This window comes from Lithobates pipiens, unplaced genomic scaffold, assembly GCF_037356315.1.
Source record: "Lithobates pipiens isolate NorthernLeopardFrog02 unplaced genomic scaffold, aLitPip1_a1.2 Scaffold_8, whole genome shotgun sequence".
Lineage (NCBI taxonomy): Eukaryota > Metazoa > Chordata > Amphibia > Anura > Ranidae > Lithobates > Lithobates pipiens.
This window is the reverse complement of record NW_027507903.1, coordinates 607,549,933-607,577,348: the sequence shown is the minus strand read 5'-3', so window position 1 is coordinate 607,577,348 and position 27,416 is coordinate 607,549,933. Positions and strand designations below refer to the sequence as shown.

Below are 27,416 nucleotides of genomic sequence, written 5' to 3'. Positions count from 1 at the left end.
TTGAGAAGGGCTTAGCCAGATTCCGGCAATCTGGGAGGGCGCACGGAGAGTCTGCCAGGAGTCTGAGTATGTCTGAGCACCACGTCCTCCTGGGGCAATATGCTTCCTTCTGAGAGGCACCACCTTCGGTGACCCCCTTGGTGATTGACGTAGGCCATAGCCATGGCATTGTCCAACTGGATTCCCATCTGAGGTTCTCACAGAAGAAGAGGTATGCAACATTGAAGGGAGGCCTGAATTGTCCTGTGCTCCAGAATGTTGATGGGAAGGCGGGCTCCCTCCAAAGAATAAGTCCCCTGCATTCAAAAGGGCACCCAGGACTGATCTTTAGCCTGATAGGCTGATATGTACAGTGGGAATTTTTCAAGTCGTTGGAGGCAGGGTCTTGCCTGGGTCCAGCGCTGGGTCGGTGGGCTACCACGCTTGGGAGACTGAGGGGTGACATTCAGCTTGCGCAATACTGAAAATGTTAGAAATGGATGGACTCCACGGCAGGCACTGCTGAGATTTGAACTCAGGATCTCCTGTTTACTAGACAGGCGCTTTCACCAACTAAGCCACAGCGCCCCACTTGGGGGATAGCTCTTTGTGAGAATTTTTCAAATCTTTGGAGGCAAGGTCTTCCCTCAAGCTAGCACTGGGTTGGAAACCTACCACGCTTGGGAGACTCAAGGCTGCCATTAAGCTTGCGCAAAACTGAAAACGTTATAAATGGAAAGACTCCACGGCAGGCACTGCTGAGATTTGAACTCAGGATCTCCTGTTTACTAGACAGGCGCTTTCACCAACTAAGCCACAGCGCCTCACGTGGTGCACATCCTTTGCAACCCAGTCAAGTGCAGAGTGGGTGCAGGGGGCAGTGCAGGGCGTAACAGGAATGCGGGGGCTGGAGCTGGGGGGTATTGGGGGGGCGGCTCGCACAGAAGTTAAAGCTGTGGACAGAGGGGAGTACAAAAGTGGGACAGGGTGGGTCTGACTGAGTGCAGAGGGGAGAGCTATGGATTGGGCCGAGGAGGGGGCATGGAAGGGAGGTAGAATGTCTAGGTCCAGGTTGACAGTGCCTTTTTTTCTATGTGTACAAGACCTTTGTGCCATGAAATGCTTTACGTTAAGCACGTTTACATTGATTACGAACTAAACTACCGACGAGGATGGGATTCGAACCCATGCGTGCAGAGCACAATGGATTAGCAGTCCATCGCCTTAACCACTCGGCCACCTCGTCATGTGTAACCTAGAACCTTGGGCCGTTTCTTGTCTGTGGCTTTTGAGAAGGGCTTAGCCAGATTCCGGCAATCTGGGAGGGCGCACGGAGAGTCTGCCAGGAGTCTGAGTATGTCTGAGCACCACGTCCTCCTGGGGCAATATGCTTCCTTCTGAGAGGCACCACCTTCGGTGACCCCCTTGGTGATTGACGTAGGCCATAGCCATGGCATTGTCCAACTGGATTCCCATCTGAGGTTCTCACAGAAGAAGAGGTATGCAACATTGAAGGGAGGCCTGAATTGTCCTGTGCTCCAGAATGTTGATGGGAAGGCGGGCTCCCTCCAAAGAATAAGTCCCCTGCATTCAAAAGGGCACCCAGGACTGATCTTTAGCCTGATAGGCTGATATGTACAGTGGGAATTTTTCAAGTCGTTGGAGGCAGGGTCTTGCCTGGGTCCAGCGCTGGGTCGGTGGGCTACCACGCTTGGGAGACTGAGGGGTGACATTCAGCTTGCGCAATACTGAAAATGTTAGAAATGGATGGACTCTACGGCAAGCACTGCTGAGATTTGAACTCAGGATCTCCTGTTTACTAGACAGGCGCTTTCACCAACTAAGCCACAGCGCCCCACTTGGGGGATAGCTCTTTGTGAGAATTTTTCAAATCTTTGGAGGCAAGGTCTTCCCTCAAGCTAGCACTGGGTTGGAAACCTACCACGCTTGGGAGACTCAAGGCTGCCATTAAGCTTGCGCAAAACTGAAAACGTTATAAATGGAAAGACTCCACGGCAGGCACTGCTGAGATTTGAACTCAGGATCTCCTGTTTACTAGACAGGCGCTTTCACCAACTAAGCCACAGCGCCTCACGTGGTGCACATCCTTTGCAACCCAGTCAAGTGCAGAGTGGGTGCAGGGGGCAGTGCAGGGCGTAACAGGAATGCGGGGGCTGGAGCTGGGGGGTATTGGGGGGGGGCGGCTCGCACAGAAGTTAAAGCTGTGGACAGAGGGGAGTACAAAAGTGGGACAGGGTGGGTCTGACTGAGTGCAGAGGGGAGAGCTGTGGATTGGGCCGAGGAGGGGGCATGGAAGGGAGGTAGAATGTCTAGGTCCAGGTTGACAGTGCCTTTTTTTCTATGTGTACAAGACCTTTGTGCCATGAAATGCTTTACGTTAAGCACGTTTACATTGATTACGAACTAAACTACCGACGAGGATGGGATTCGAACCCATGCGTGCAGAGCACAATGGATTAGCAGTCCATCGCCTTAACCACTCGGCCACCTCGTCATGTGTAACCTAGAACCTTGGGCCGTTTCTTGTCTGTGGCTTTTGAGAAGGGCTTAGCCAGATTCCGGCAATCTGGGAGGGCGCACGGAGAGTCAGCCAGGAGACTGAGTATGTCTGAGCACCACGTCCTCCTGGGGCAATATGCTTCCTTCTGAGAGGCACCACCTTCGGTGACCCCCTTGGTGATTGACGTAGGCCATAGCCATGGCATTGTCCAACTGGATTCCCATCTGAGGTTCTCACAGAAGAAGAGGTATGCAACATTGAAGGGAGGCCTGAATTGTCCTGTGCTCCAGAATGTTGATGGGAAGGCGGGCTCCCTCCAAAGAATAAGTCCCCTGCATTCAAAAGGGCACCCAGGACTGATCTTTAGCCTGATAGGCTGATATGTACAGTGGGAATTTTTCAAGTCGTTGGAGGCAGGGTCTTGCCTGGGTCGGTGGGCTACCACGCTTGGGAGACTGAGGGGTGACATTCAGCTTGCGCAATACTGAAAATGTTAGAAATGGATGGACTCCACGGCAGGCACTGCTGAGATTTGAACTCAGGATCTCCTGTTTACTAGACAGGCGCTTTCACCAACTAAGCCACAGCGCCCCACTTGGGGGATAGCTCTTTGTGAGAATTTTTCAAATCTTTGGAGGCAAGGTCTTCCCTCAAGCTAGCACTGGGTTGGAAACCTACCACGCTTGGGAGACTCAAGGCTGCCATTAAGCTTGCGCAAAACTGAAAACGTTATAAATGGAAAGACTCCACGGCAGGCACTGCTGAGATTTGAACTCAGGATCTCCTGTTTACTAGACAGGCGCTTTCACCAACTAAGCCACAGCGCCTCACGTGGTGCACATCCTTTGCAACCCAGTCAAGTGCAGAGTGGGTGCAGGGGGCAGTGCAGGGCGTAACAGGAATGCGGGGGCTGGAGCTGGGGGGTATTGGGGGGGGCGGCTCGCACAGAAGTTAAAGCTGTGGACAGAGGGGAGTACAAAAGTGGGACAGGGTGGGTCTGACTGAGTGCAGAGGGGAGAGCTGTGGATTGGGCCGAGGAGGGGGCATGGAAGGGAGGTAGAATGTCTAGGTCCAGGTTGACAGTGCCTTTTTTTCTATGTGTACAAGACCTTTGTGCCATGAAATGCTTTACGTTAAGCACGTTTACATTGATTACGAACTAAACTACCGACGAGGATGGGATTCGAACCCATGCGTGCAGAGCACAATGGATTAGCAGTCCATCGCCTTAACCACTCGGCCACCTCGTCATGTGTAACCTAGAACCTTGGGCCGTTTCTTGTCTGTGGCTTTTGAGAAGGGCTTAGCCAGATTCCGGCAATCTGGGAGGGCGCACGGAGAGTCTGCCAGGAGTCTGAGTATGTCTGAGCACCACGTCCTCCTGGGGCAATATGCTTCCTTCTGAGAGGCACCACCTTCGGTGACCCCCTTGGTGATTGACGTAGGCCATAGCCATGGCATTGTCCAACTGGATTCCCATCTGAGGTTCTCACAGAAGAAGAGGTATGCAACATTGAAGGGAGGCCTGAATTGTCCTGTGCTCCAGAATGTTGATGGGAAGGCGGGCTCCCTCCAAAGAATAAGTCCCCTGCATTCAAAAGGGCACCCAGGACTGATCTTTAGCCTGATAGGCTGATATGTACAGTGGGAATTTTTCAAGTCGTTGGAGGCAGGGTCTTGCCTGGGTCCAGCGCTGGGTCGGTGGGCTACCACGCTTGGGAGACTGAGGGGTGACATTCAGCTTGCGCAATACTGAAAATGTTAGAAATGGATGGACTCCACGGCAGGCACTGCTGAGATTTGAACTCAGGATCTCCTGTTTACTAGACAGGCGCTTTCACCAACTAAGCCACAGCGCCCCACTTGGGGGATAGCTCTTTGTGAGAATTTTTCAAATCTTTGGAGGCAAGGTCTTCCCTCAAGCTAGCACTGGGTTGGAAACCTACCACGCTTGGGAGACTCAAGGCTGCCATTAAGCTTGCGCAAAACTGAAAACGTTATAAATGGAAAGACTCCACGGCAGGCACTGCTGAGATTTGAACTCAGGATCTCCTGTTTACTAGACAGGCGCTTTCACCAACTAAGCCACCGCACCTCACGTGGTGCACATCCTTTGCAACCCAGTCCAGTGCAGAGTGGGTGCAGGGGGCAGTGCAGGGCGTAACAGGAATGCGGGGGCTGGAGGGGGGGGGGTATTGGGGGGGGCGGCTCGCACAGAAGTTAAAGCTGTGGACAGAGGGGAGTACAAAAGTGGGACAGGGTGGGTCTGACTGAGTGCAGAGGGGAGAGCTGTGGATTGGGCCGAGGAGGGGGCATGGAAGGGAGGTAGAATGTCTAGGTCCAGGTTGACAGTGCCTTTTTTTCTATGTGTACAAGACCTTTGTGCCATGAAATGCTTTACGTTAAGCACGTTTACATTGATTACGAACTAAACTACCGACGAGGATGGGATTCGAACCCATGCGTGCAGAGCACAATGGATTAGCAGTCCATCGCCTTAACCACTCGGCCACCTCGTCATGTGTAACCTAGAACCTTGGGCCGTTTCTTGTCTGTGGCTTTTGAGAAGGGCTTAGCCAGATTCCGGCAATCTGGGAGGGCGCACGGAGAGTCTGCCAGGAGTCTGAGTATGTCTGAGCACCACGTCCTCCTGGGGCAATATGCTTCCTTCTGAGAGGCACCACCTTCGGTGACCCCCTTGGTGATTGACGTAGGCCATAGCCATGGCATTGTCCAACTGGATTCCCATCTGAGGTTCTCACAGAAGAAGAGGTATGCAACATTGAAGGGAGGCCTGAATTGTCCTGTGCTCCAGAATGTTGATGGGAAGGCGGGCTCCCTCCAAAGAATAAGTCCCCTGCATTCAAAAGGGCACCCAGGACTGATCTTTAGCCTGATAGGCTGATATGTACAGTGGGAATTTTTCAAGTCGTTGGAGGCAGGGTCTTGCCTGGGTCCAGCGCTGGGTCGGTGGGCTACCACGCTTGGGAGACTGAGGGGTGACATTCAGCTTGCGCAATACTGAAAATGTTAGAAATGGATGGACTCCACGGCAGGCACTGCTGAGATTTGAACTCAGGATCTCCTGTTTACTAGACAGGTGCTTTCACCAACTAAGCTACAGCGCCCCACTTGGGGGATAGCTCTTTGTGAGAATTTTTCAAATCTTTGGAGGCAAGGTCTTCCCTCAAGCTAGCACTGGGTTGGAAACCTACCACGCTTGGGAGACTCAAGGCTGCCATTAAGCTTGCGCAAAACTGAAAACGTTATAAATGGAAAGACTCCACGGCAGGCACTGCTGAGATTTGAACTCAGGATCTCCTGTTTACTAGACAGGCGCTTTCACCAACTAAGCCACAGCGCCTCACGTGGTGCACATCCTTTGCAACCCAGTCAAGTGCAGAGTGGGTGCAGGGGGTAACAGGAATGCGGGGGCTGGGGCTGGAGCTGGGGGGGGGTATTGGGGGGGGCGGCTCGCACAGAAGTTAAAGCTGTGGACAGAGGGGAGTACAAAAGTGGGACAGGGTGGGTCTGACTGAGTGCAGAGGGGAGAGCTGTGGATTGGGCCGAGGAGGGGGCATGGAAGGGAGGTAGAATGTCTAGGTCCAGGTTGACAGTGCCTTTTTTTCTATGTGTACAAGACCTTTGTGCCATGAAATGCTTTACGTTAAGCACGTTTACATTGATTACGAACTAAACTACCGACGAGGATGGGATTCGAACCTATGCGTGCAGAGCACAATGGATTAGCAGTCCATCGCCTTAACCACTCGGCCACCTCGTCATGTGTAACCTGGAACCTTGGGCCGTTTCTTGTCTGTGGCTTTTGAGAAGGGCTTAGCCAGATTCCGGCAATCTGGGAGGGCGCACGGAGAGTCTGCCAGGAGTCTGAGTATGTCTGAGCACCACGTCCTCCTGGGGCAATATGCTTCCTTCTGAGAGGCACCACCTTCGGTGACCCCCTTGGTGATTGACGTAGGCCATAGCCATGGCATTGTCCAACTGGATTCCCATCTGAGGTTCTCACAGAAGAAGAGGTATGCAACATTGAAGGGAGGCCTGAATTGTCCTGTGCTCCAGAATGTTGATGGGAAGGCGGGCTCCCTCCAAAGAATAAGTCCCCTGCATTCAAAAGGGCACCCAGGACTGATCTTTAGCCTGATAGGCTGATATGTACAGTGGGAATTTTTCAAGTCGTTGGAGGCAGGGTCTTGCCTGGGTCCAGCGCTGGGTCGGTGGGCTACCACGCTTGGGAGACTGAGGGGTGACATTCAGCTTGCGCAATACTGAAAATGTTAGAAATGGATGGACTCTACGGCAAGCACTGCTGAGATTTGAACTCAGGATCTCCTGTTTACTAGACAGGCGCTTTCACCAACTAAGCCACAGCGCCCCACTTGGGGGATAGCTCTTTGTGAGAATTTTTCAAATCTTTGGAGGCAAGGTCTTCCCTCAAGCTAGCACTGGGTTGGAAACCTACCACGCTTGGGAGACTCAAGGCTGCCATTAAGCTTGCGCAAAACTGAAAACGTTATAAATGGAAAGACTCCACGGCAGGCACTGCTGAGATTTGAACTCAGGATCTCCTGTTTACTAGACAGGCGCTTTCACCAACTAAGCCACAGCGCCTCACGTGGTGCACATCCTTTGCAACCCAGTCAAGTGCAGAGTGGGTGCAGGGGGCAGTGCAGGGCGTAACAGGAATGCGGGGGCTGGAGCTGGGGGGTATTGGGGGGGGGCGGCTCGCACAGAAGTTAAAGCTGTGGACAGAGGGGAGTACAAAAGTGGGACAGGGTGGGTCTGACTGAGTGCAGAGGGGAGAGCTGTGGATTGGGCCGAGGAGGGGGCATGGAAGGGAGGTAGAATGTCTAGGTCCAGGTTGACAGTGCCTTTTTTTCTATGTGTACAAGACCTTTGTGCCATGAAATGCTTTACGTTAAGCACGTTTACATTGATTACGAACTAAACTACCGACGAGGATGGGATTCGAACCCATGCGTGCAGAGCACAATGGATTAGCAGTCCATCGCCTTAACCACTCGGCCACCTCGTCATGTGTAACCTAGAACCTTGGGCCGTTTCTTGTCTGTGGCTTTTGAGAAGGGCTTAGCCAGATTCCGGCAATCTGGGAGGGCGCACGGAGAGTCAGCCAGGAGACTGAGTATGTCTGAGCACCACGTCCTCCTGGGGCAATATGCTTCCTTCTGAGAGGCACCACCTTCGGTGACCCCCTTGGTGATTGACGTAGGCCATAGCCATGGCATTGTCCAACTGGATTCCCATCTGAGGTTCTCACAGAAGAAGAGGTATGCAACATTGAAGGGAGGCCTGAATTGTCCTGTGCTCCAGAATGTTGATGGGAAGGCGGGCTCCCTCCAAAGAATAAGTCCCCTGCATTCAAAAGGGCACCCAGGACTGATCTTTAGCCTGATAGGCTGATATGTACAGTGGGAATTTTTCAAGTCGTTGGAGGCAGGGTCTTGCCTGGGTCCAGCGCTGGGTCGGTGGGCTACCACGCTTGGGAGACTGAGGGGTGACATTCAGCTTGCGCAATACTGAAAATGTTAGAAATGGATGGACTCCACGGCAGGCACTGCTGAGATTTGAACTCAGGATCTCCTGCTTACTAGACAGGCGCTTTCACCAACTAAGCCACAGCGCCCCACTTGGGGGATAGCTCTTTGTGAGAATTTTTCAAATCTTTGGAGGCAAGGTCTTCCCTCAAGCTAGCACTGGGTTGGAAACCTACCACGCTTGGGAGACTCAAGGCTGCCATTAAGCTTGCGCAAAACTGAAAACGTTATAAATGGAAAGACTCCACGGCAGGCACTGCTGAGATTTGAACTCAGGATCTCCTGTTTACTAGACAGGCGCTTTCACCAACTAAGCCACAGCGCCTCACGTGGTGCACATCCTTTGCAACCCAGTCAAGTGCAGAGTGGGTGCAGGGGGCAGTGCAGGGCGTAACAGGAATGCGGGGGCTGGAGCTGGGGGGTATTGGGGGGGGCGGCTCGCACAGAAGTTAAAGCTGTGGACAGAGGGGAGTACAAAAGTGGGACAGGGTGGGTCTGACTGAGTGCAGAGGGGAGAGCTGTGGATTGGGCCGAGGAGGGGGCATGGAAGGGAGGTAGAATGTCTAGGTCCAGGTTGACAGTGCCTTTTTTTCTATGTGTACAAGACCTTTGTGCCATGAAATGCTTTATGTTAAGCACGTTTACATTGATTACGAACTAAACTACCGACGAGGATGGGATTCGAACACATGCGTGCAGAGCACAATGGATTAGCAGTCCATCGCCTTAACCACTCGGCCACCTCGTCATGTGTAACCTAGAACCTTGGGCCGTTTCTTGTCTGTGGCTTTTGAGAAGGGCTTAGCCAGATTCCGGCAATCTGGGAGGGCGCACGGAGAGTCTGCCAGGAGTCTGAGTATGTCTGGGCACCACGTCCTCCTGGGGCAATATGCTTCCTTCTGAGAGGCACCACCTTCGGTGACCCCCTTGGTGATTGACGTAGGCCATAGCCATGGCATTGTCCAACTGGATTCCCATCTGAGGTTCTCACAGAAGAAGAGGTATGCAACATTGAAGGGAGGCCTGAATTGTCCTGTGCTCCAGAATGTTGATGGGAAGGCGGGCTCCCTCCAAAGAATAAGTCCCCTGCATTCAAAAGGGCACCCAGGACTGATCTTTAGCCTGATAGGCTGATATGTACAGTGGGAATTTTTCAAGTCGTTGGAGGCAGGGTCTTGCCTGGGTCCAGCGCTGGGTCGGTGGGCTACCACGCTTGGGAGACTGAGGGGTGACATTCAGCTTGCGCAATACTGAAAATGTTAGAAATGGATGGACTCCACGGCAGGCACTGCTGAGATTTGAACTCAGGATCTCCTGTTTACTAGACAGGCGCTTTCACCAACTAAGCCACAGCGCCCCACTTGGGGGATAGCTCTTTGTGAGAATTTTTCAAATCTTTGGAGGCAAGGTCTTCCCTCAAGCTAGCACTGGGTTGGAAACCTACCACGCTTGGGAGACTCAAGGCTGCCATTAAGCTTGCGCAAAACTGAAAACGTTATAAATGGAAAGACTCCACGGCAGGCACTGCTGAGATTTGAACTCAGGATCTCCTGTTTACTAGACAGGCGCTTTCACCAACTAAGCCACAGCGCCTCACGTGGTGCACATCCTTTGCAACCCAGTCAAGTGCAGAGTGGGTGCAGGGGGCAGTGCAGGGCGTAACAGGAATGCGGGGGCTGGAGCTGGGGGGTATTGGGGGGGGCGGCTCGCACAGAAGTTAAAGCTGTGGACAGAGGGGAGTACAAAAGTGGGACAGGGTGGGTCTGACTGAGTGCAGAGGGGAGAGCTGTGGATTGGGCCGAGGAGGGGGCATGGAAGGGAGGTAGAATGTCTAGGTCCAGGTTGACAGTGCCTTTTTTTCTATGTGTACAAGACCTTTGTGCCATGAAATGCTTTACGTTAAGCACGTTTACATTGATTACGAACTAAACTACCGACGAGGATGGGATTCGAACCCATGCGTGCAGAGCACAATGGATTAGCAGTCCATCGCCTTACCCACTCGGCCACCTCGTCATGTGTAACCTAGAACCTTGGGCCGTTTCTTGTCTGTGGCTTTTGAGAAGGGCTTAGCCAGATTCCGGCAATCTGGGAGGGCGCACGGAGAGTCTGCCAGGAGTCTGAGTATGTCTGAGCACCACGTCCTCCTGGGGCAATATGCTTCCTTCTGAGAGGCACCACCTTCGGTGACCCCCTTGGTGATTGACGTAGGCCATAGCCATGGCATTGTCCAACTGGATTCCCATCTGAGGTTCTCACAGAAGAAGAGGTATGCAACATTGAAGGGAGGCCTGAATTGTCCTGTGCTCCAGAATGTTGATGGGAAGGCGGGCTCCCTCCAAAGAATAAGTCCCCTGCATTCAAAAGGGCACCCAGGACTGATCTTTAGCCTGATAGGCTGATATGTACAGTGGGAATTTTTCAAGTCGTTGGAGGCAGGGTCTTGCCTGGGTCCAGCGCTGGGTCGGTGGGCTACCACGCTTGGGAGACTGAGGGGTGACATTCAGCTTGCGCAATACTGAAAATGTTAGAAATGGATGGACTCCACGGCAGGCACTGCTGAGATTTGAACTCAGGATCTCCTGTTTACTAGACAGGCGCTTTCACCAACTAAGCCACAGCGCCCCACTTGGGGGATAGCTCTTTGTGAGAATTTTTCAAATCTTTGGAGGCAAGGTCTTCCCTCAAGCTAGCACTGGGTTGGAAACCTACCACGCTTGGGAGACTCAAGGCTGCCATTAAGCTTGCGCAAAACTGAAAACGTTATAAATGGAAAGACTCCACGGCAGGCACTGCTGAGATTTGAACTCAGGATCTCCTGTTTACTAGACAGGCGCTTTCACCAACTAAGCCACAGCGCCTCACGTGGTGCACATCCTTTGCAACCCAGTCAAGTGCAGAGTGGGTGCAGGGGGCAGTGCAGGGCGTAACAGGAATGCGGGGGCTGGAGCTGGGGAGTATTGGGGGGGCGGCTCGCACAGAAGTTAAAGCTGTGGACAGAGGGGAGTACAAAAGTGGGACAGGGTGGGTCTGACTGAGTGCAGGGGGGAGAGCTGTGGATTGGGCCGAGGAGGGGGCATGGAAGGGAGGTAGAATGTCTAGGTCCAGGTTGACAGTGCCTTTTTTTCTATGTGTACAAGACCTTTGTGCCATGAAATGCTTTACGTTAAGCACGTTTACATTGATTACGAACTAAACTACCGACGAGGATGGGATTCGAACCCATGCGTGCAGAGCACAATGGATTAGCAGTCCATCGCCTTAACCACTCGGCCACCTCGTCATGTGTAACCTAGAACCTTGGGCCGTTTCTTGTCTGTGGCTTTTGAGAAGGGCTTAGCCAGATTCCGGCAATCTGGGAGGGCGCACGGAGAGTCTGCCAGGAGTCTGAGTATGTCTGAGCACCACGTCCTCCTGGGGCAATATGCTTCCTTCTGAGAGGCACCACCTTCGGTGACCCCCTTGGTGATTGACGTAGGCCATAGCCATGGCATTGTCCAACTGGATTCCCATCTGAGGTTCTCACAGAAGAAGAGGTATGCAACATTGAAGGGAGGCCTGAATTGTCCTGTGCTCCAGAATGTTGATGGGAAGGCGGGCTCCCTCCAAAGAATAAGTCCCCTGCATTCAAAAGGGCACCCAGGACTGATCTTTAGCCTGATAGGCTGATATGTACAGTGGGAATTTTTCAAGTCGTTGGAGGCAGGGTCTTGCCTGGGTCCAGCGCTGGGTCGGTGGGCTACCACGCTTGGGAGACTGAGGGGTGACATTCAGCTTGCGCAATACTGAAAATGTTAGAAATGGATGGACTCCACGGCAGGCACTGCTGAGATTTGAACTCAGGATCTCCTGTTTACTAGACAGGCGCTTTCACCAACTAAGCCACAGCGCCCCACTTGGGGGATAGCTCTTTGTGAGAATTTTTCAAATCTTTGGAGGCAAGGTCTTCCCTCAAGCTAGCACTGGGTTGGAAACCTACCACGCTTGGGAGACTCAAGGCTGCCATTAAGCTTGCGCAAAACTGAAAACGTTATAAATGGAAAGACTCCACGGCAGGCACTGCTGAGATTTGAACTCAGGATCTCCTGTTTACTAGACAGGCGCTTTCACCAACTAAGCCACCGCGCCTCACGTGGTGCACATCCTTTGCAACCCAGTCCAGTGCAGAGTGGGTGCAGGGGGCAGTGCAGGGCGTAACAGGAATGCGGGGGCTGGAGGGGGGGGGTATTGGGGGGGGCGGCTCGCACAGAAGTTAAAGCTGTGGACAGAGGGGAGTACAAAAGTGGGACAGGGTGGGTCTGACTGAGTGCAGAGGGGAGAGCTGTGGATTGGGCCGAGGAGGGGGCATGGAAGGGAGGTAGAATGTCTAGGTCCAGGTTGACAGTGCCTTTTTTTCTATGTGTACAAGACCTTTGTGCCATGAAATGCTTTACGTTAAGCACGTTTACATTGATTACGAACTAAACTACCGACGAGGATGGGATTCGAACCCATGCGTGCAGAGCACAATGGATTAGCAGTCCATCGCCTTAACCACTCGGCCACCTCGTCATGTGTAACCTAGAACCTTGGGCCGTTTCTTGTCTGTGGCTTTTGAGAAGGGCTTAGCCAGATTCCGGCAATCTGGGAGGGCGCACGGAGAGTCTGCCAGGAGTCTGAGTATGTCTGAGCACCACGTCCTCCTGGGGCAATATGCTTCCTTCTGAGAGGCACCACCTTCGGTGACCCCCTTGGTGATTGACGTAGGCCATAGCCATGGCATTGTCCAACTGGATTCCCATCTGAGGTTCTCACAGAAGAAGAGGTATGCAACATTGAAGGGAGGCCTGAATTGTCCTGTGCTCCAGAATGTTGATGGGAAGGCGGGCTCCCTCCAAAGAATAAGTCCCCTGCATTCAAAAGGGCACCCAGGACTGATCTTTAGCCTGATAGGCTGATATGTACAGTGGGAATTTTTCAAGTCGTTGGAGGCAGGGTCTTGCCTGGGTCCAGCGCTGGGTCGGTGGGCTACCACGCTTGGGAGACTGAGGGGTGACATTCAGCTTGCGCAATACTGAAAATGTTAGAAATGGATGGACTCCACGGCAGGCACTGCTGAGATTTGAACTCAGGATCTCCTGTTTACTAGACAGGTGCTTTCACCAACTAAGCTACAGCGCCCCACTTGGGGGATAGCTCTTTGTGAGAATTTTTCAAATCTTTGGAGGCAAGGTCTTCCCTCAAGCTAGCACTGGGTTGGAAACCTACCACGCTTGGGAGACTCAAGGCTGCCATTAAGCTTGCGCAAAACTGAAAACGTTATAAATGGAAAGACTCCACGGCAGGCACTGCTGAGATTTGAACTCAGGATCTCCTGTTTACTAGACAGGCGCTTTCACCAACTAAGCCACAGCGCCTCACGTGGTGCACATCCTTTGCAACCCAGTCAAGTGCAGAGTGGGTGCAGGGGGTAACAGGAATGCGGGGGCTGGGGCTGGAGCTGGGGGGGGGGTATTGGGGGGGGCGGCTCGCACAGAAGTTAAAGCTGTGGACAGAGGGGAGTACAAAAGTGGGACAGGGTGGGTCTGACTGAGTGCAGAGGGGAGAGCTGTGGATTGGGCCGAGGAGGGGGCATGGAAGGGAGGTAGAATGTCTAGGTCCAGGTTGACAGTGCCTTTTTTTCTATGTGTACAAGACCTTTGTGCCATGAAATGCTTTACGTTAAGCACGTTTACATTGATTACGAACTAAACTACCGACGAGGATGGGATTCGAACCCATGCGTGCAGAGCACAATGGATTAGCAGTCCATCGCCTTAACCACTCGGCCACCTCGTCATGTGTAACCTGGAACCTTGGGCCGTTTCTTGTCTGTGGCTTTTGAGAAGGGCTTAGCCAGATTCCGGCAATCTGGGAGGGCGCACGGAGAGTCTGCCAGGAGTCTGAGTATGTCTGAGCACCACGTCCTCCTGGGGCAATATGCTTCCTTCTGAGAGGCACCACCTTCGGTGACCCCCTTGGTGATTGACGTAGGCCATAGCCATGGCATTGTCCAACTGGATTCCCATCTGAGGTTCTCACAGAAGAAGAGGTATGCAACATTGAAGGGAGGCCTGAATTGTCCTGTGCTCCAGAATGTTGATGGGAAGGCGGGCTCCCTCCAAAGAATAAGTCCCCTGCATTCAAAAGGGCACCCAGGACTGATCTTTAGCCTGATAGGCTGATATGTACAGTGGGAATTTTTCAAGTCGTTGGAGGCAGGGTCTTGCCTGGGTCCAGCGCTGGGTCGGTGGGCTACCACGCTTGGGAGACTGAGGGGTGACATTCAGCTTGCGCAATACTGAAAATGTTAGAAATGGATGGACTCTACGGCAAGCACTGCTGAGATTTGAACTCAGGATCTCCTGTTTACTAGACAGGCGCTTTCACCAACTAAGCCACAGCGCCCCACTTGGGGGATAGCTCTTTGTGAGAATTTTTCAAATCTTTGGAGGCAAGGTCTTCCCTCAAGCTAGCACTGGGTTGGAAACCTACCACGCTTGGGAGACTCAAGGCTGCCATTAAGCTTGCGCAAAACTGAAAACGTTATAAATGGAAAGACTCCACGGCAGGCACTGCTGAGATTTGAACTCAGGATCTCCTGTTTACTAGACAGGCGCTTTCACCAACTAAGCCACAGCGCCTCACGTGGTGCACATCCTTTGCAACCCAGTCAAGTGCAGAGTGGGTGCAGGGGGCAGTGCAGGGCGTAACAGGAATGCGGGGGCTGGAGCTGGGGGGTATTGGGGGGGGGCGGCTCGCACAGAAGTTAAAGCTGTGGACAGAGGGGAGTACAAAAGTGGGACAGGGTGGGTCTGACTGAGTGCAGAGGGGAGAGCTGTGGATTGGGCCGAGGAGGGGGCATGGAAGGGAGGTAGAATGTCTAGGTCCAGGTTGACAGTGCCTTTTTTTCTATGTGTACAAGACCTTTGTGCCATGAAATGCTTTACGTTAAGCACGTTTACATTGATTACGAACTAAACTACCGACGAGGATGGGATTCGAACCCATGCGTGCAGAGCACAATGGATTAGCAGTCCATCGCCTTAACCACTCGGCCACCTCGTCATGTGTAACCTAGAACCTTGGGCCGTTTCTTGTCTGTGGCTTTTGAGAAGGGCTTAGCCAGATTCCGGCAATCTGGGAGGGCGCACGGAGAGTCAGCCAGGAGACTGAGTATGTCTGAGCACCACGTCCTCCTGGGGCAATATGCTTCCTTCTGAGAGGCACCACCTTCGGTGACCCCCTTGGTGATTGACGTAGGCCATAGCCATGGCATTGTCCAACTGGATTCCCATCTGAGGTTCTCACAGAAGAAGAGGTATGCAACATTGAAGGGAGGCCTGAATTGTCCTGTGCTCCAGAATGTTGATGGGAAGGCGGGCTCCCTCCAAAGAATAAGTCCCCTGCATTCAAAAGGGCACCCAGGACTGATCTTTAGCCTGATAGGCTGATATGTACAGTGGGAATATTTCAAGTCGTTGGAGGCAGGGTCTTGCCTGGGTCGGTGGGCTACCACGCTTGGGAGACTGAGGGGTGACATTCAGCTTGCGCAATACTGAAAATGTTAGAAATGGATGGACTCTACGGCAGGCACTGCTGAGATTTGAACTCAGGATCTCCTGTTTACTAGACAGGCGCTTTCACCAACTAAGCCACAGCGCCCCACTTGGGGGATAGCTCTTTGTGAGAATTTTTCAAATCTTTGGAGGCAAGGTCTTCCCTCAAGCTAGCACTGGGTTGGAAACCTACCACGCTTGGGAGACTCAAGGCTGCCATTAAGCTTGCGCAAAACTGAAAACGTTATAAATGGAAAGACTCCACGGCAGGCACTGCTGAGATTTGAACTCAGGATCTCCTGTTTACTAGACAGGCGCTTTCACCAACTAAGCCACAGCGCCTCACGTGGTGCACATCCTTTGCAACCCAGTCAAGTGCAGAGTGGGTGCAGGGGGCAGTGCAGGGCGTAACAGGAATGCGGGGGCTGGAGCTGGGGGGTATTGGGGGGGGGCGGCTCGCACAGAAGTTAAAGCTGTGGACAGAGGGGAGTACAAAAGTGGGACAGGGTGGGTCTGACTGAGTGCAGAGGGGAGAGCTGTGGATTGGGCCGAGGAGGGGGCATGGAAGGGAGGTAGAATGTCTAGGTCCAGGTTGACAGTGCCTTTTTTTCTATGTGTACAAGACCTTTGTGCCATGAAATGCTTTATGTTAAGCACGTTTACATTGATTACGAACTAAACTACCGACGAGGATGGGATTCGAACACATGCGTGCAGAGCACAATGGATTAGCAGTCCATCGCCTTAACCACTCGGCCACCTCGTCATGTGTAACCTAGAACCTTGGGCCGTTTCTTGTCTGTGGCTTTTGAGAAGGGCTTAGCCAGATTCCGGCAATCTGGGAGGGCGCACGGAGAGTCTGCCAGGAGTCTGAGTATGTCTGAGCACCACGTCCTCCTGGGGCAATATGCTTCCTTCTGAGAGGCACCACCTTCGGTGACCCCCTTGGTGATTGACGTAGGCCATAGCCATGGCATTGTCCAACTGGATTCCCATCTGAGGTTCTCACAGAAGAAGAGGTATGCAACATTGAAGGGAGGCCTGAATTGTCCTGTGCTCCAGAATGTTGATGGGAAGGCGGGCTCCCTCCAAAGAATAAGTCCCCTGCATTCAAAAGGGCACCCAGGACTGATCTTTAGCCTGATAGGCTGATATGTACAGTGGGAATTTTTCAAGTCGTTGGAGGCAGGGTCTTGCCTGGGTCCAGCGCTGGGTCGGTGGGCTACCACGCTTGGGAGACTGAGGGGTGACATTCAGCTTGCGCAATACTGAAAATGTTAGAAATGGATGGACTCCACGGCAGGCACTGCTGAGATTTGAACTCAGGATCTCCTGTTTACTAGACAGGCGCTTTCACCAACTAAGCCACAGTGCCCCACTTGGGGGATAGCTCTTTGTGAGAATTTTTCAAATCTTTGGAGGCAAGGTCTTCCCTCAAGCTAGCACTGGGTTGGAAACCTACCACGCTTGGGAGACTCAAGGCTGCCATTAAGCTTGCGCAAAACTGAAAACGTTATAAATGGAAAGACTCCACGGCAGGCACTGCTGAGATTTGAACTCAGGATCTCCTGTTTACTAGACAGGCGCTTTCACCAACTAAGCCACAGCGCCTCACGTGGTGCACATCCTTTGCAACCCAGTCAAGTGCAGAGTGGGTGCAGGGGGCAGTGCAGGGCGTAACAGGAATGCGGGGGCTGGAGCTGGGGGGTATTGGGGGGGGGGCGGCTCGCACAGAAGTTAAAGCTGTGGACAGAGGGGAGTACAAAAGTGGGACAGGGTGGGTCTGACTGAGTGCAGAGGGGAGAGCTGTGGATTGGGCCGAGGAGGGGGCATGGAAGGGAGGTAGAATGTCTAGGTCCAGGTTGACAGTGCCTTTTTTTCTATGTGTACAAGACCTTTGTGCCATGAAATGCTTTACGTTAAGCACGTTTACATTGATTACGAACTAAACTACCGACGAGGATGGGATTCGAACCCATGCGTGCAGAGCACAATGGATTAGCAGTCCATCGCCTTAACCACTCGGCCACCTCGTCATGTGTAACCTAGAACCTTGGGCCGTTTCTTGTCTGTGGCTTTTGAGAAGGGCTTAGCCAGATTCCGGCAATCTGGGAGGGCGCACGGAGAGTCTGCCAGGAGTCTGAGTATGTCTGAGCACCACGTCCTCCTGGGGCAATATGCTTCCTTCTGAGAGGCACCACCTTCGGTGACCCCCTTGGTGATTGACGTAGGCCATAGCCATGGCATTGTCCAACTGGATTCCCATCTGAGGTTCTCACAGAAGAAGAGGTATGCAACATTGAAGGGAGGCCTGAATTGTCCTGTGCTCCAGAATGTTGATGGGAAGGCGGGCTCCCTCCAAAGAATAAGTCCCCTGCATTCAAAAGGGCACCCAGGACTGATCTTTAGCCTGATAGGCTGATATGTACAGTGGGAATTTTTCAAGTCGTTGGAGGCAGGGTCTTGCCTGGGTCGGTGGGCTACCACGCTTGGGAGACTGAGGGGTGACATTCAGCTTGCGCAATACTGAAAATGTTAGAAATGGATGGACTCTACGGCAGGCACTGCTGAGATTTGAACTCAGGATCTCCTGTTTACTAGACAGGCGCTTTCACCAACTAAGCCACAGCGCCCCACTTGGGGGATAGCTCTTTGTGAGAATTTTTCAAATCTTTGGAGGCAAGGTCTTCCCTCAAGCTAGCACTGGGTTGGAAACCTACCACGCTTGGGAGACTCAAGGCTGCCATTAAGCTTGCGCAAAACTGAAAACGTTATAAATGGAAAGACTCCACGGCAGGCACTGCTGAGATTTGAACTCAGGATCTCCTGTTTACTAGACAGGCGCTTTCACCAACTAAGCCACAGCGCCTCACGTGGTGCACATCCATTGCAACCCAGTCAAGTGCAGAGTGGGTGCAGGGGGCAGTGCAGGGCGTAACAGGAATGCGGGGGCTGGAGCTGGGGGGTATTGGGGGGGGCGGCTCGCACAGAAGTTAAAGCTGTGGACAGAGGGGAGTACAAAAGTGGGACAGGGTGGGTCTGACTGAGTGCAGAGGGGAGAGCTGTGGATTGGGCCGAGGAGGGGGCATGGAAGGGAGGTAGAATGTCTAGGTCCAGGTTGACAGTGCCTTTTTTTCTATGTGTACAAGACCTTTGTGCCATAAAATGCTTTACGTTAAGCACGTTTACATTGATTACGAACTAAACTACCGACGAGGATGGGATTCGAACCCATGCGTGCAGAGCATAATGGATTAGCAGTCCATCGTCTTAACCACTCGGCCACCTCGTCATGTGTAACCTAGAACCTTGGGCCGTTTCTTGTCTGTGGCTTTTGAGAAGGGCTTAGCCAGATTCCGGCAATCTGGGAGGGCGCACGGAGAGTCTGCCAGGAGTCTGAGTATGTCTGAGCACCACGTCCTCCTGGGGCAATATGCTTCCTTCTGAGAGGCACCACCTTCGGTGACCCCCTTGGTGATTGACGTAGGCCATAGCCATGGCATTGTCCAACTGGATTCCCATCTGAGGTTCTCACAGAAGAAGAGGTATGCAACATTGAAGGGAGGCCTGAATTGTCCTGTGCTCCAGAATGTTGATGGGAAGGCGGGCTCCCTCCAAAGAATAAGTCCCCTGCATTCAAAAGGGCACCCAGGACTGATCTTTAGCCTGATAGGCTGATATGTACAGTGGGAATATTTCAAGTCGTTGGAGGCAGGGTCTTGCCTGGGTCGGTGGGCTACCACGCTTGGGAGACTGAGGGGTGACATTCAGCTTGCGCAATACTGAAAATGTTAGAAATGGATGGACTCTACGGCAGGCACTGCTGAGATTTGAACTCAGGATCTCCTGTTTACTAGACAGGCGCTTTCACCAACTAAGCCACAGCGCCCCACTTGGGGGATAGCTCTTTGTGAGAATTTTTCAAATCTTTGGAGGCAAGGTCTTCCCTCAAGCTAGCACTGGGTTGGAAACCTACCACGCTTGGGAGACTCAAGGCTGCCATTAAGCTTGCGCAAAACTGAAAACGTTATAAATGGAAAGACTCCACGGCAGGCACTGCTGAGATTTGAACTCAGGATCTCCTGTTTACTAGACAGGCTCTTTCACCAACTAAGCCACAGCGCCTCACGTGGTGCACATCCTTTGCAACCCAGTCAAGTGCAGAGTGGGTGCAGGGGGCAGTGCAGGGCGTAACAGGAATGCGGGGGCTGGAGCTGGGGGGTATTGGGGGGGGCGGCTCGCACAGAAGTTAAAGCTGTGGACAGAGGGGAGTACAAAAGTGGGACAGGGTGGGTCTGACTGAGTGCAGAGGGGAGAGCTGTGGATTGGGCCGAGGAGGGGGCATGGAAGGGAGGTAGAATGTCTAGGTCCAGGTTGACAGTGCCTTTTTTTCTATGTGTACAAGACCTTTGTGCCATAAAATGCTTTACGTTAAGCACGTTTACATTGATTACGAACTAAACTACCGACGAGGATGGGATTCGAACCCATGCGTGCAGAGCATAATGGATTAGCAGTCCATCGTCTTAACCACTCGGCCACCTCGTCATGTGTAACCTAGAACCTTGGGCCGTTTCTTGTCTGTGGCTTTTGAGAAGGGCTTAGCCAGATTCCGGCAATCTGGGAGGGCGCACGGAGAGTCTGCCAGGAGTCTGAGTATGTCTGAGCACCACGTCCTCCTGGGGCAATATGCTTCCTTCTGAGAGGCACCACCTTCGGTGACCCCCTTGGTGATTGACGTAGGCCATAGCCATGGCATTGTCCAACTGGATTCCCATCTGAGGTTCTCACAGAAGAAGAGGTATGCAACATTGAAGGGAGGCCTGAATTGTCCTGTGCTCCAGAATGTTGATGGGAAGGCGGGCTCCCTCCAAAGAATAAGTCCCCTGCATTCAAAAGGGCACCCAGGACTGATCTTTAGCCTGATAGGCTGATATGTACAGTGGGAATTTTTCAAGTCGTTGGAGGCAGGGTCTTGCCTGGGTCCAGCGCTGGGTCGGTGGGCTACCACGCTTGGGAGACTGAGGGGTGACATTCAGCTTGCGCAATACTGAAAATGTTAGAAATGGATGGACTCCACGGCAGGCACTGCTGAGATTTGAACTCAGGATCTCCTGTTTACTAGACAGGCGCTTTCACCAACTAAGCCACAGCACCCCACTTGGGGGATAGCTCTTTGTGAGAATTTTTCAAATCTTTGGAGGCAAGGTCTTCCCTCAAGCTAGCACTGGGTTGGAAACCTACCACGCTTGGGAGACTCAAGGCTGCCATTAAGCTTGCGCAAAACTGAAAACGTTATAAATGGAAAGACTCCACGGCAGGCACTGCTGAGATTTGAACTCAGGATCTCCTGTTTACTAGACAGGCGCTTTCACCAACTAAGCCACAGCGCCTCACGTGGTGCACATCCTTTGCAACCCAGTCAAGTGCAGAGTGGGTGCAGGGGGCAGTGCAGGGCGTAACAGGAATGCGGGGGCTGGAGCTGGGGGGTATTGGGGGGGGGCGGCTCGCACAGAAGTTAAAGCTGTGGACAGAGGGGAGTACAAAAGTGGGACAGGGTGGGTCTGACTGAGTGCAGAGGGGAGAGCTGTGGATTGGGCCGAGGAGGGGGCATGGAAGGGAGGTAGAATGTCTAGGTCCAGGTTGACAGTGCCTTTTTTTCTATGTGTACAAGACCTTTGTGCCATGAAATGCTTTACGTTAAGCACGTTTACATTGATTACGAACTAAACTACCGACGAGGATGGGATTCGAACCCATGCGTGCAGAGCACAATGGATTAGCAGTCCATCGCCTTAACCACTCGGCCACCTCGTCATGTGTAACCTAGAACCTTGGGCCGTTTCTTGTCTGTGGCTTTTGAGAAGGGCTTAGCCAGATTCCGGCAATCTGGGAGGGCGCACGGAGAGTCTGCCAGGAGTCTGAGTATGTCTGAGCACCACGTCCTCCTGGGGCAATATGCTTCCTTCTGAGAGGCACCACCTTCGGTGACCCCCTTGGTGATTGACGTAGGCCATAGCCATGGCATTGTCCAACTGGATTCCCATCTGAGGTTCTCACAGAAGAAGAGGTATGCAACATTGAAGGGAGGCCTGAATTGTCCTGTGCTCCAGAATGTTGATGGGAAGGCGGGCTCCCTCCAAAGAATAAGTCCCCTGCATTCAAAAGGGCACCCAGGACTGATCTTTAGCCTGATAGGCTGATATGTACAGTGGGAATTTTTCAAGTCGTTGGAGGCAGGGTCTTGCCTGGGTCGGTGGGCTACCACGCTTGGGAGACTGAGGGGTGACATTCAGCTTGCGCAATACTGAAAATGTTAGAAATGGATGGACTCTACGGCAGGCACTGCTGAGATTTGAACTCAGGATCTCCTGTTTACTAGACAGGCGCTTTCACCAACTAAGCCACAGCGCCCCACTTGGGGGATAGCTCTTTGTGAGAATTTTTCAAATCTTTGGAGGCAAGGTCTTCCCTCAAGCTAGCACTGGGTTGGAAACCTACCACGCTTGGGAGACTCAAGGCTGCCATTAAGCTTGCGCAAAACTGAAAACGTTATAAATGGAAAGACTCCACGGCAGGCACTGCTGAGATTTGAACTCAGGATCTCCTGTTTACTAGACAGGCGCTTTCACCAACTAAGCCACAGCGCCTCACGTGGTGCACATCCTTTGCAACCCAGTCAAGTGCAGAGTGGGTGCAGGGGGCAGTGCAGGGCGTAACAGGAATGCGGGGGCTGGAGCTGGGGGGTATTGGGGGGGGCGGCTCGCACAGAAGTTAAAGCTGTGGACAGAGGGGAGTACAAAAGTGGGACAGGGTGGGTCTGACTGAGTGCAGAGGGGAGAGCTGTGGATTGGGCCGAGGAGGGGGCATGGAAGGGAGGTAGAATGTCTAGGTCCAGGTTGACAGTGCCTTTTTTTCTATGTGTACAAGACCTTTGTGCCATAAAATGCTTTACGTTAAGCACGTTTACATTGATTACGAACTAAACTACCGACGAGGATGGGATTCGAACCCATGCGTGCAGAGCATAATGGATTAGCAGTCCATCGTCTTAACCACTCAGCCACCTCGTCATGTGTAACCTAGAACCTTGGGCCGTTTCTTGTCTGTGGCTTTTGAGAAGGGCTTAGCCAGATTCCGGCAATCTGGGAGGGCGCACGGAGAGTCTGCCAGGAGTCTGAGTATGTCTGAGCACCACGTCCTCCTGGGGCAATATGCTTCCTTCTGAGAGGCACCACCTTCGGTGACCCCCTTGGTGATTGACGTAGGCCATAGCCATGGCATTGTCCAACTGGATTCCCATCTGAGGTTCTCACAGAAGAAGAGGTATGCAACATTGAAGGGAGGCCTGAATTGTCCTGTGCTCCAGAATGTTGATGGGAAGGCGGGCTCCCTCCAAAGAATAAGTCCCCTGCATTCAAAAGGGCACCCAGGACTGATCTTTAGCCTGATAGGCTGATATGTACAGTGGGAATATTTCAAGTCGTTGGAGGCAGGGTCTTGCCTGGGTCGGTGGGCTACCACGCTTGGGAGACTGAGGGGTGACATTCAGCTTGCGCAATACTGAAAATGTTAGAAATGGATGGACTCTACGGCAGGCACTGCTGAGATTTGAACTCAGGATCTCCTGTTTACTAGACAGGCGCTTTCACCAACTAAGCCACAGCGCCCCACTTGGGGGATAGCTCTTTGTGAGAATTTTTCAAATCTTTGGAGGCAAGGTCTTCCCTCAAGCTAGCACTGGGTTGGAAACCTACCACGCTTGGGAGACTCAAGGCTGCCATTAAGCTTGCGCAAAACTGAAAACGTTATAAATGGAAAGACTCCACGGCAGGCACTGCTGAGATTTGAACTCAGGATCTCCTGTTTACTAGACAGGCTCTTTCACCAACTAAGCCACAGCGCCTCACGTGGTGCACATCCTTTGCAACCCAGTCAAGTGCAGAGTGGGTGCAGGGGGCAGTGCAGGGCGTAACAGGAATGCGGGGGCTGGAGCTGGGGGGTATTGGGGGGGGCGGCTCGCACAGAAGTTAAAGCTGTGGACAGAGGGGAGTACAAAAGTGGGACAGGGTGGGTCTGACTGAGTGCAGAGGGGAGAGCTGTGGATTGGGCCGAGGAGGGGGCATGGAAGGGAGGTAGAATGTCTAGGTCCAGGTTGACAGTGCCTTTTTTTCTATGTGTACAAGACCTTTGTGCCATAAAATGCTTTACGTTAAGCACGTTTACATTGATTACGAACTAAACTACCGACGAGGATGGGATTCGAACCCATGCGTGCAGAGCATAATGGATTAGCAGTCCATCGTCTTAACCACTCGGCCACCTCGTCATGTGTAACCTAGAACCTTGGGCCGTTTCTTGTCTGTGGCTTTTGAGAAGGGCTTAGCCAGATTCCGGCAATCTGGGAGGGCGCACGGAGAGTCTGCCAGGAGTCTGAGTATGTCTGAGCACCACGTCCTCCTGGGGCAATATGCTTCCTTCTGAGAGGCACCACCTTCGGTGACCCCCTTGGTGATTGACGTAGGCCATAGCCATGGCATTGTCCAACTGGATTCCCATCTGAGGTTCTCACAGAAGAAGAGGTATGCAACATTGAAGGGAGGCCTGAATTGTCCTGTGCTCCAGAATGTTGATGGGAAGGCGGGCTCCCTCCAAAGAATAAGTCCCCTGCATTCAAAAGGGCACCCAGGACTGATCTTTAGCCTGATAGGCTGATATGTACAGTGGGAATTTTTCAAGTCGTTGGAGGCAGGGTCTTGCCTGGGTCCAGCGCTGGGTCGGTGGGCTACCACGCTTGGGAGACTGAGGGGTGACATTCAGCTTGCGCAATACTGAAAATGTTAGAAATGGATGGACTCCACGGCAGGCACTGCTGAGATTTGAACTCAGGATCTCCTGTTTACTAGACAGGCGCTTTCACCAACTAAGCCACAGCACCCCACTTGGGGGATAGCTCTTTGTGAGAATTTTTCAAATCTTTGGAGGCAAGGTCTTCCCTCAAGCTAGCACTGGGTTGGAAACCTACCACGCTTGGGAGACTCAAGGCTGCCATTAAGCTTGCGCAAAACTGAAAACGTTATAAATGGAAAGACTCCACGGCAGGCACTGCTGAGATTTGAACTCAGGATCTCCTGTTTACTAGACAGGCGCTTTCACCAACTAAGCCACAGCGCCTCACGTGGTGCACATCCTTTGCAACCCAGTCAAGTGCAGAGTGGGTGCAGGGGGCAGTGCAGGGCATAACAGGAATGCGGGGGCTGGAGCTGGGGGGTATTGGGGGGGCGGTGGGCTACCACGCTTGGGAGACTGAGGGGTGACATTCAGCTTGCGCAATACTGAAAATGTTAGAAATGGATGGACTCCACGGCAGGCACTGCTGAGATTTGAACTCAGGATCTCCTGTGTACTAGACAGGCGCTTTCACCAACTAAGCCACAGCGCCCCACTTGGGGGATAGCTCTTTGTGAGAATTTTTCAAATCTTTGGAGGCAAGGTCTTCCCTCAAGCTAGCACTGGGTTGGAAACCTACCACGCTTGGGAGACTCAAGGCTGCCATTAAGCTTGCGCAAAACTGAAAACGTTATAAATGGAAAGACTCCACGGCAGGCACTGCTGAGATTTGAACTCAGGATCTCCTGTTTACTAGACAGGCGCTTTCACCAACTAAGCCACAGCGCCTCACGTGGTGCACAGCCTTTGCAACCCAGTCAAGTGCAGAGTGGGTGCAGGGGGCAGTGCAGGGCGTAACAGGAATGCGGGGGCTGGAGCTGGGGGGTATTGGGGGGGGCGGTGGGCTACCACGCTTGGGAGACTGAGGGGTGACATTCAGCTTGCGCAATACTGAAAATGTTAGAAATGGATGGACTCCACGGCAGGCACTGCTGAGATTTGAACTCAGGATCTCCTGTTTACTAGACAGGCGCTTTCACCAACTAAGCCACAGCGCCCCACTTGGGGGATAGCTCTTTGTGAGAATTTTTCAAATCTTTGGAGGCAAGGTCTTCCCTCAAGCTAGCACTGGGTTGGAAACCTACCACGCTTGGGAGACTCAAGGCTGCCATTAAGCTTGCGCAAAACTGAAAACGTTATAAATGGAAAGACTCCACGGCAGGCACTGCTGAGATTTGAACTCAGGATCTCCTGTTTACTAGACAGGCGCTTTCACCAACTAAGCCACAGCGCCTCACGTGGTGCACATCCTTTGCAACCCAGTCAAGTGCAGAGTGGGTGCAGGGGGCAGTGCAGGGGGCAGTGCAGGGGCAGTGCAGGGCGTAACAGGAATGCGGGGGCTGGAGCTGGGGGGTATTGGGGGGGGCGGCTCGCACAGAAGTTAAAGCTGTGGACAGAGGGGAGTACAAAAGTGGGACAGGGTGGGTCTGACTGAGTGCAGAGGGGAGAGCTGTGGATTGGGCCGAGGAGGGGGCATGGAATTGAGGTAGAATGTCTAGGTCCAGGTTGACTGTGCCTTTTTTTCTATGTGTACAAGACCTTTGTGCCATGAAATGCTTTACGTTAAGCACGTTTACATTGATTACGAACTAAACTACCGACGAGGATGGGATTCGAACCCATGCGTGCAGAGCACAATGGATTAGCAGTCCATCGCCTTAACCACTCGGCCACCTCGTCATGTGTAACCTAGAACCTTGGGCCGTTTCTTGTCTGTGGCTTTTGAGAAGGGCTTAGCCAGATTCCGGCAATCTGGGAGGGCGCACGGAGAGTCTGCCAGGAGTCTGAGTATGTCTGAGCACCACGTCCTCCTGGGGCAATATGCTTCCTTCTGAGAGGCACCACCTTCGGTGACCCCCTTGGTGATTGACGTAGGCCATAGCCATGGCATTGTCCAACTGGATTCCCATCTGAGGTTCTCACAGAAGAAGAGGTATGCAACATTGAAGGGAGGCCTGAATTGTCCTGTGCTCCAGAATGTTGATGGGAAGGCGGGCTCCCTCCAAAGAATAAGTCCCCTGCATTCAAAAGGGCACCCAGGACTGATCTTTAGCCTGATAGGCTGATATGTACAGTGGGAATTTTTCAAGTCGTTGGAGGCAGGGTCTTGCCTGGGTCCAGCGCTGGGTCGGTGGGCTACCACGCTTGGGAGACTGAGGGGTGACATTCAGCTTGCGCAATACTGAAAATGTTAGAAATGGATGGACTCCACGGCAGGCACTGCTGAGATTTGAACTCAGGATCTCCTGTTTACTAGACAGGCGCTTTCACCAACTAAGCCACAGCGCCCCACTTGGGGGATAGCTCTTTGTGAGAATTTTTCAAATCTTTGGAGGCAAGGTCTTCCCTCAAGCTAGCACTGGGTTGGAAACCTACCACGCTTGGGAGACTCAAGGCTGCCATTAAGCTTGCGCAAAACTGAAAACGTTATAAATGGAAAGACTCCACGGCAGGCACTGCTGAGATTTGAACTCAGGATCTCCTGTTTACTAGACAGGCGCTTTCACCAACTAAGCCACAGCGCCTCACGTGGTGCACATCCTTTGCAACCCAGTCAAGTGCAGAGTGGGTGCAGGGGGCAGTGCAGGGCGTAACAGGAATGCGGGGGCTGGAGCTGGGGGGGGGGGTATTGGGGGGGGCGGCTCGCACAGAAGTTAAAGCTGTGGACAGAGGGGAGTACAAAAGTGGGACAGGGTGGGTCTGACTGAGTGCAGAGGGGAGAGCTGTGGATTGGGCCGAGGAGGGGGCATGGAAGGGAGGTAGAATGTCTAGGTCCAGGTTGACAGTGCCTTTTTTTCTATGTGTACAAGACCTTTG

At 52.8% G+C, this 27,416-nt stretch overlaps 21 non-coding genes across 21 annotated transcripts; all 21 read right to left on the bottom strand.

Annotated features, from left to right (window-relative positions):
- Positions 1-1,143: 1,143 nt before the first annotated feature.
- Positions 1,144-1,225, bottom strand: TRNAS-GCU (transfer RNA serine (anticodon GCU)). Its single transcript has one exon. It is a non-coding gene; the product is annotated as a tRNA-Ser (tRNA).
- A 1,187-nt stretch (positions 1,226-2,412) lies between these two features.
- Positions 2,413-2,494, bottom strand: TRNAS-GCU (transfer RNA serine (anticodon GCU)). Its single transcript has one exon. It is a non-coding gene; the product is annotated as a tRNA-Ser (tRNA).
- A 1,174-nt stretch (positions 2,495-3,668) lies between these two features.
- Positions 3,669-3,750, bottom strand: TRNAS-GCU (transfer RNA serine (anticodon GCU)). Its single transcript has one exon. It is a non-coding gene; the product is annotated as a tRNA-Ser (tRNA).
- A 1,187-nt stretch (positions 3,751-4,937) lies between these two features.
- On the bottom strand, positions 4,938-5,019 carry TRNAS-GCU (transfer RNA serine (anticodon GCU)). Its single transcript has one exon. It is a non-coding gene; the product is annotated as a tRNA-Ser (tRNA).
- Positions 5,020-6,202: 1,183 nt separating this feature from the next.
- Positions 6,203-6,284, bottom strand: TRNAS-GCU (transfer RNA serine (anticodon GCU)). The gene has a single exon. It is a non-coding gene; the product is annotated as a tRNA-Ser (tRNA).
- A 1,187-nt stretch (positions 6,285-7,471) lies between these two features.
- On the bottom strand, positions 7,472-7,553 carry TRNAS-GCU (transfer RNA serine (anticodon GCU)). The gene has a single exon. It is a non-coding gene; the product is annotated as a tRNA-Ser (tRNA).
- A 1,186-nt stretch (positions 7,554-8,739) lies between these two features.
- TRNAS-GCU (transfer RNA serine (anticodon GCU)) lies at positions 8,740-8,821 on the bottom strand. Its single transcript has one exon. It is a non-coding gene; the product is annotated as a tRNA-Ser (tRNA).
- Positions 8,822-10,007: 1,186 nt separating this feature from the next.
- On the bottom strand, positions 10,008-10,089 carry TRNAS-GCU (transfer RNA serine (anticodon GCU)). The gene has a single exon. It is a non-coding gene; the product is annotated as a tRNA-Ser (tRNA).
- Positions 10,090-11,274: 1,185 nt separating this feature from the next.
- TRNAS-GCU (transfer RNA serine (anticodon GCU)) lies at positions 11,275-11,356 on the bottom strand. The gene has a single exon. It is a non-coding gene; the product is annotated as a tRNA-Ser (tRNA).
- Positions 11,357-12,542: 1,186 nt separating this feature from the next.
- On the bottom strand, positions 12,543-12,624 carry TRNAS-GCU (transfer RNA serine (anticodon GCU)). The gene has a single exon. It is a non-coding gene; the product is annotated as a tRNA-Ser (tRNA).
- Positions 12,625-13,808: 1,184 nt separating this feature from the next.
- TRNAS-GCU (transfer RNA serine (anticodon GCU)) lies at positions 13,809-13,890 on the bottom strand. Its single transcript has one exon. It is a non-coding gene; the product is annotated as a tRNA-Ser (tRNA).
- Positions 13,891-15,077: 1,187 nt separating this feature from the next.
- Positions 15,078-15,159, bottom strand: TRNAS-GCU (transfer RNA serine (anticodon GCU)). Its single transcript has one exon. It is a non-coding gene; the product is annotated as a tRNA-Ser (tRNA).
- A 1,175-nt stretch (positions 15,160-16,334) lies between these two features.
- Positions 16,335-16,416, bottom strand: TRNAS-GCU (transfer RNA serine (anticodon GCU)). Its single transcript has one exon. It is a non-coding gene; the product is annotated as a tRNA-Ser (tRNA).
- Positions 16,417-16,951: 535 nt separating this feature from the next.
- Positions 16,952-17,025, bottom strand: TRNAT-AGU (transfer RNA threonine (anticodon AGU)). Its single transcript has one exon. It is a non-coding gene; the product is annotated as a tRNA-Thr (tRNA).
- Positions 17,026-17,604: 579 nt separating this feature from the next.
- On the bottom strand, positions 17,605-17,686 carry TRNAS-GCU (transfer RNA serine (anticodon GCU)). The gene has a single exon. It is a non-coding gene; the product is annotated as a tRNA-Ser (tRNA).
- Positions 17,687-18,860: 1,174 nt separating this feature from the next.
- On the bottom strand, positions 18,861-18,942 carry TRNAS-GCU (transfer RNA serine (anticodon GCU)). The gene has a single exon. It is a non-coding gene; the product is annotated as a tRNA-Ser (tRNA).
- Positions 18,943-20,116: 1,174 nt separating this feature from the next.
- TRNAS-GCU (transfer RNA serine (anticodon GCU)) lies at positions 20,117-20,198 on the bottom strand. Its single transcript has one exon. It is a non-coding gene; the product is annotated as a tRNA-Ser (tRNA).
- A 1,187-nt stretch (positions 20,199-21,385) lies between these two features.
- TRNAS-GCU (transfer RNA serine (anticodon GCU)) lies at positions 21,386-21,467 on the bottom strand. The gene has a single exon. It is a non-coding gene; the product is annotated as a tRNA-Ser (tRNA).
- Positions 21,468-22,641: 1,174 nt separating this feature from the next.
- Positions 22,642-22,723, bottom strand: TRNAS-GCU (transfer RNA serine (anticodon GCU)). The gene has a single exon. It is a non-coding gene; the product is annotated as a tRNA-Ser (tRNA).
- Positions 22,724-23,897: 1,174 nt separating this feature from the next.
- TRNAS-GCU (transfer RNA serine (anticodon GCU)) lies at positions 23,898-23,979 on the bottom strand. Its single transcript has one exon. It is a non-coding gene; the product is annotated as a tRNA-Ser (tRNA).
- A 2,218-nt stretch (positions 23,980-26,197) lies between these two features.
- Positions 26,198-26,279, bottom strand: TRNAS-GCU (transfer RNA serine (anticodon GCU)). Its single transcript has one exon. It is a non-coding gene; the product is annotated as a tRNA-Ser (tRNA).
- Positions 26,280-27,416: the final 1,137 nt, after the last annotated feature.